A 6020-nucleotide genomic window follows, 5' to 3' on the forward strand; every position below is an offset into this window, starting at 1 on the left:
TGAAGCTGAAAAAAGCAGGGAAAGGAAATTACCAGAACACCAGAGGAGAATTAGAGAGCTAAGTGATTCCATGAAATGAAACAATATCCGTATCATAGGAGTTCCAGAAGAAGAAGAGAGAGAGAAAGGGACAGAAGGTTTATTTGGACAAATTAGAGCTGAGAACTTCTCTAATCTGGGGAAGGAAACAGGCATCCAAGTCCAAGAGGCACAGAGAATTCCCTTCAAAATAAATAAAACAGGTCAACACCACAACATATCATAGTGAAACTGGCAAAATACAAAGATAAGAGAATTCTGAAAGCAGCTAGGGACAAACAGGCCTTAACCTACAAGGGTAGACACATAAGGGTAGTAGCAGACCTGTCCACCGAAACTTGGCAGGCCAGAAGGGAGTGGCAGGAAATATTCAATGTGCTGAATAGGAAAAGTATGCGGCCAAGAATCCTTTATCCAGCAAGGCTGTCATTCAGAATGGAAGGAGAGATAAAGGCTTTCCCAGACAAAAACTAAAGGAGTTCATGACCACTAAACCAGCCCTGCAGGAGATCCTAAGGGGGACTCTGTGAGTGGAAAGCAGCAAAGACTACAAAGGACCAGAGACACAACCACAAGCACAAAACCTACAGATAACACAATGACACTAAATCCATATCTTTCAATAATCGCTCTGAAAGTAAATGGACTAAATGCCCAAAAGACACAGGGTATCAGAATGGATAAAAAAACCAAGATCCATCTATATGCTGCCTATAAGAGAATCATTTTAGACCTAAGGACACCTGCAGACTGAAAGTGAAGGGATGGAGAACTATCTATCATGCTACTGGAAGTCAAAAGAAAGCTGGAGTAGCCATACTTGTATCAGACAAACTAGATTTTAAAACAAACACTGTAACAAGAGATGAAGGGCATTGTAGCATAATGAAGGGGCTTATCCATCAAGAAGAGCTAACAGTTATAAATGTTTATGCCCCCAATGTAGCAGCACCCAAATATATAAATCAATTAGTCACAAACATAAATGAATGTATAAGATAGTAATACCATGATTGTAGGGGACTTTAATACTCCACTTACAGTAATGGACAGATCATCTAGGCAGAAAATCAATAAGGAAAAAATGGCTCTGAATGACACATTGGACCAGATGGACTTAACGGACATATTCAGAACTTTTCATCCAAAAGCAGAATACACATTCTTCTTGAATGCACATGGAACATTCTCCAAAACAGATCACATACTGGGTCACAAAACAGCCCTCAACAAATATAAAGGGATTGAGATCATACCGTGCATATTTTCAGATCACAACGCTATGAAACTTGAAATCACGCACAAGAAAAAATTTGGAAAGCCCCCAAATATATGGAGGTTAAAGAACATGCTACTAAAGAATGAATGGGTCAACCAGGAAATTAAAGAAGAAATTAAAAAATATACGGAAGCAAATGAAAATGAAAACATGACAGTCTAAACCGTTTGGGATGCAGCAAAGGCAGTCCTAAGAGGAAACTACATTGCAGTCCAGGTCTATCTCAAGAAGCAAGAAAGGTCCCAAATACAGAACCAAACCTCACACCTAAAGGAACTAGAAAGGCAGCGGCAAAGAAATCCCAAAGCCAGCAGAAGAGAAATAATAAAGATTAAAACAGTAATAAACAATGTAGAATCCCCCTCCCCCAAAAAACCAGATCAATGAATTTAAGAGCTGTTTATTTGAAAGAATAAACAAAATTGATAACCCCTAGCCAGACTTCCCAAAAAGAAAAGAGAGAGGACCCAAATAGATAAAATCACAAATGAAAGAGGAGAGATCACAACCAACACCATAGAAATACAATTATTAGAGAATACTATGAAAAATTATATGCCAACAAATGGGACAATTGGGAAGAAATGGACAAATTCCTAAACACTCACACATTACCAAAACTCAAATGGGAAGAAATAGAAAATTTGAACGGACCCATTGCCAGTGAAGAAATTGAACTGGTTATCGAAAATCTCCCAACAAATAAGAGTCTTGGGCCAAATGGCTTCCCAAGGGAATTCTACCATTTAAATAAAAGTTAATACCTATTCTTCTCCAGTTGTTCCAAAAATAGAACGGAAGGAAAACTTGCAGACTCATTCTATGAAGCCAGAATTACCTTGATTCCCAAACCAGATAAAGACCCCACTAAAAAGGAGAAGTACAGGCCAATATCCCTGATGAACATGGATGCAAAAATTCTCAACAAGATACTAGCAAATCGAATTCAACAGCATATTAAAAGAATTATTCACCATGATCAAGTGGGATTCATTCCTGGGCTGCAGGACTGGTTCAATATTTGCAAATCAATCAATGTGACACATCACATCAACAGAAGAAAGGATAACCAAATGATCCTGTCCATAGATGCAGAAAAAGCATTTGACAAAATACAGTACCCTTTCTTAATAAAAAACCTCAAGAAACTCGGGACAGAAGGAGCATACCTTAACATCATAAAAGCCATATATGAAAGGCCCACAGCTATCATCCTCAATGGGGAAAAAAGCTTTCCCCCTGGGATCAGGAATACAACAGGGATGTCCACTCTCACCACTATTGTTTAACATAGTGTTGGAAGTCCTAGCCTCAGCAATCAGACAACAAAATGAAATAAAAGGTATTCAAATTGGCAAAGAACTCAAACTTTCACTCTTCACCGATGACATGATACTCTACATGGAAAACCCAAAAGACTCCACCAAAAAACTGCTAGAGCTGATACTTGAATTCAGCAAAGCCGCAGGATATAAAATCAATGTACAGAAACCAACTGCATTTCTATATACTAATAATGAAACAGCAGAAAGAGATATCAAGGAATCAATCCCATTTACAATTGCACCAAGAACCATAAACTACCTAAGAATAAACCTACCCAAAGAGGTAAAAGATTTGTATGCCGATGACCTCAGAAAGCTTATGAAGGAAATTGAGAAAGACACAAAGAAATGGAAAAACATTCCATGCTCATGGATTGAAAGAACAAATATTGTTAAAATGTCAATACTACCCAAAGCAATCTGCACATTCAATGCAATCCTAATCAAAATAGCACCAGCATTCTTCAGAGCTAGAATCAATAATCCTAAAATTTGTAGCGACCCACAAAAGACCCCAAATAGCCAAAGTAACGTTGAAAAAGAAAACCAAAGCTAGAGGCATCACAACTCCTGACTTCAGTCTGTATTACAAAGCTGTAATCATCAAGACAGTATGGTATTGGCATAAAAACAGACACACAGGGGCACCTGGGTGGCTGTCGGTTAAGCGTCCAACTTCAGCTCAGGTCATGATCTCGCATTCATGAGTTCAAGCCCCGCGTCAGGCTCTGTGCTGACAGCCCAGAGCCTGGAGCCTGCTTCATATCCTGTGTCTCCCTCTCTCTCTGCCCATTCCCCCCCACTCACGTTCTGTATCTCTCTCTCTCTCTCTCAAAAATATATTTAATAAATTTTAAAAATTAAAAAAAACCACACAAAGAGAATAGAGAACTCAGAAATAGACCCACAAATATATGATCAACCAATCTTTGACAAAGCAGGAAAGAGTATCCAATGGAAAAAAGACAGTCTCTTTAGCAAACAGTGCTGGGAGAACTGGACAGCAACATGCGCAAGAATGAAACCGGACCACTTTCTTACACCATACATAAAAATAAACTCAAAATGGATGAAAAACCTAAATGTGAGACAGGAAACCATCAAAATCCTAGAGGAGAAAACAGGCAGCAGCCTCTTTGACCTCAGCCTCAGCAACCTATTACTTGACATGTCTCCAAAGGCAAGGGAAATAAAAGCAAAAAGGAACTATTGAGATTTCAGCAAGATAAAAAAACTTCTGCACTGCAAAGGAAACAATCAACAAATATAAAAGTCAACTGATGGAATGAAAGAAGATATTTGCAAACGACATATCAGATAAAGGGTTAGTATCCAAAATCTATAAAGAACTTACCAAACTCAACACCCGAAAAACAAATAATCCAGTGAAGAAATGGATTAATCCAATGAAGACATGAATAGACACTTTTCCAAAGAAGACATCAGAGGCAAACAGACACATGAAAAGATGCTCAACATCACTCACATCAGGGAAATACAAGTCAAAACCACATTGAATGGAGCTGGAGAGTGTGATGCTAAGTGAAATAAGCCATACAGAGAAAGACAGATACCATATGGTTTCACTCTTATGTGGATCCTGAGAAACTTAACAGGAACCCATGGGGGAGGGGAAGGAAAAAAAAAAAAAAGAGGTTAGAGTGGGAGAGAGCCAAAGCATAAGAGACTGTTGAGAACTGAGAGCAAACTGAGGGTTGATGGGGGGTGGGAGGGAGGAGAGGGTGGGTGATGGGTATTGAGGAGGGCACCTTTTGGGATGAGCACTGGGTGTTGTATGGAAACCAATTTGACAATAAATTTCATAAAAAAAAAAAAAAACACATTGAGATACCACCTCACACCTGTCAGAGTGGCCTAATTTAACAACTTAGGAAACAACAGATGTTGGCGAGGATGTGGAGAAACGGGAACCTTCTTGCACTGTAGGTGAGAATGCAAACTGGTGCAGCCACTCTGGAAAAGAGGATGGAGGTTCCTCAAAAAATTAAAAATAGTATTACCATACAACCCAGCAATTGCACTGTGAGGAACTTATCCAAAGGATACAGGAGTGCTGATTCGAAGGAGCTCATGCACCCCAATGTTTATAGCAGCACTATCAACAATAGCCAAATTATGGAAAGAGACTAAATGTCCATCAACTGATGAATGAATAAAGATGTGGTATATATACACAATGGAATACTACTCGGCAATGAAAAAGAATGAAACCTTGCCATTTGTAACAGCGTGTATGAAACTGGAGGGTATTATGCTAAGCAAAACAAGTCAGTCAGAGAAAGACAAATATATGATTTCACTCATATGTGGAATTTGAGAAACTTAGATGACCACAGGGGAAGGGAAGGAAAAATAAGATACAAATAGAGAGGGAGGCAAACCATAAGAGAATCTTAAATACAGAGAATAAACTGAGGTTGACAGGGGTAAGGGGGGTGGAGAAAAATGGGTGACGGCCATTGCAGAGGGCACTTGTTGGGATGAGCACTGGGTGTTGTATGTAAGTGATGAATCATGGGAATCTACTCCTGAAGCCAAGAGCACACTGTATGTTAGCTAACTTGACAATAAAAAAAAAAAGACTGAGAAAAACTGAGTAGTCAATTTTATATGGTATAAAGAGATGTTATCAGAATAATAAAAGATTCATTTATATATTATTAGAATTCTAAAATTTTTTTTTTCAACGTTTATTTATTTTTGGGACAGAGAGAGACAGAGCATGAACGGGGGAGGGGCAGAGAGAGAGGGAGACACAGAATCGGAAACAGGCTCCAGGCTCCGAGCCATCAGCCCAGAGCCCGACGTGGGGCTCGAACTCACGGACCGTGAGATCGTGACCTGGCTGAAGTCGGACGCTTAACTGACTGCGCCACCCAGGCGCCCCTATATTATTAGAATTCTAAAAGGAGCTGCTCATTTTGAAGATATTTGTAACAAGGGTATATAGTATCAAGTTGTTTGCATGCATACCCTTAATTTGGCCTAACATTTTTTTCATACTGGGGACAATTCTAATAGTTATACTTTATGGGTTGCTGTGAAGGATTTAAGCATACATATGTATGGATATGGATATTTGTATGTATGTGTGTTTCTAGCTTATTGTTTGGCATATAGTTGGCAGTTAATTAATGTTACCTTTCTTCCCCCTCCCTCAACCTAGTCACCGAACAGAAAAAGGTCCTACATAAGCTGGCTTGCACATGTTCCTTAGGTAAGGGATCAGGAGGACAACATAAAGTCTGGCGTCTGAAAACTGGCATGCTCCATTCTAAAACAAAACTCATTTTCACTTCAGTGTGGATTTGGGAGAAGCGTTTTTGAGGGTACCCTCAGATTCAAGAGGGCAGTGG

This window comes from Herpailurus yagouaroundi, unplaced genomic scaffold, assembly GCF_014898765.1.
Source record: "Herpailurus yagouaroundi ecotype Mexico unplaced genomic scaffold, PumYag 67690, whole genome shotgun sequence".
Classification (NCBI taxonomy): Eukaryota; Metazoa; Chordata; class Mammalia; order Carnivora; family Felidae; genus Herpailurus; species Herpailurus yagouaroundi.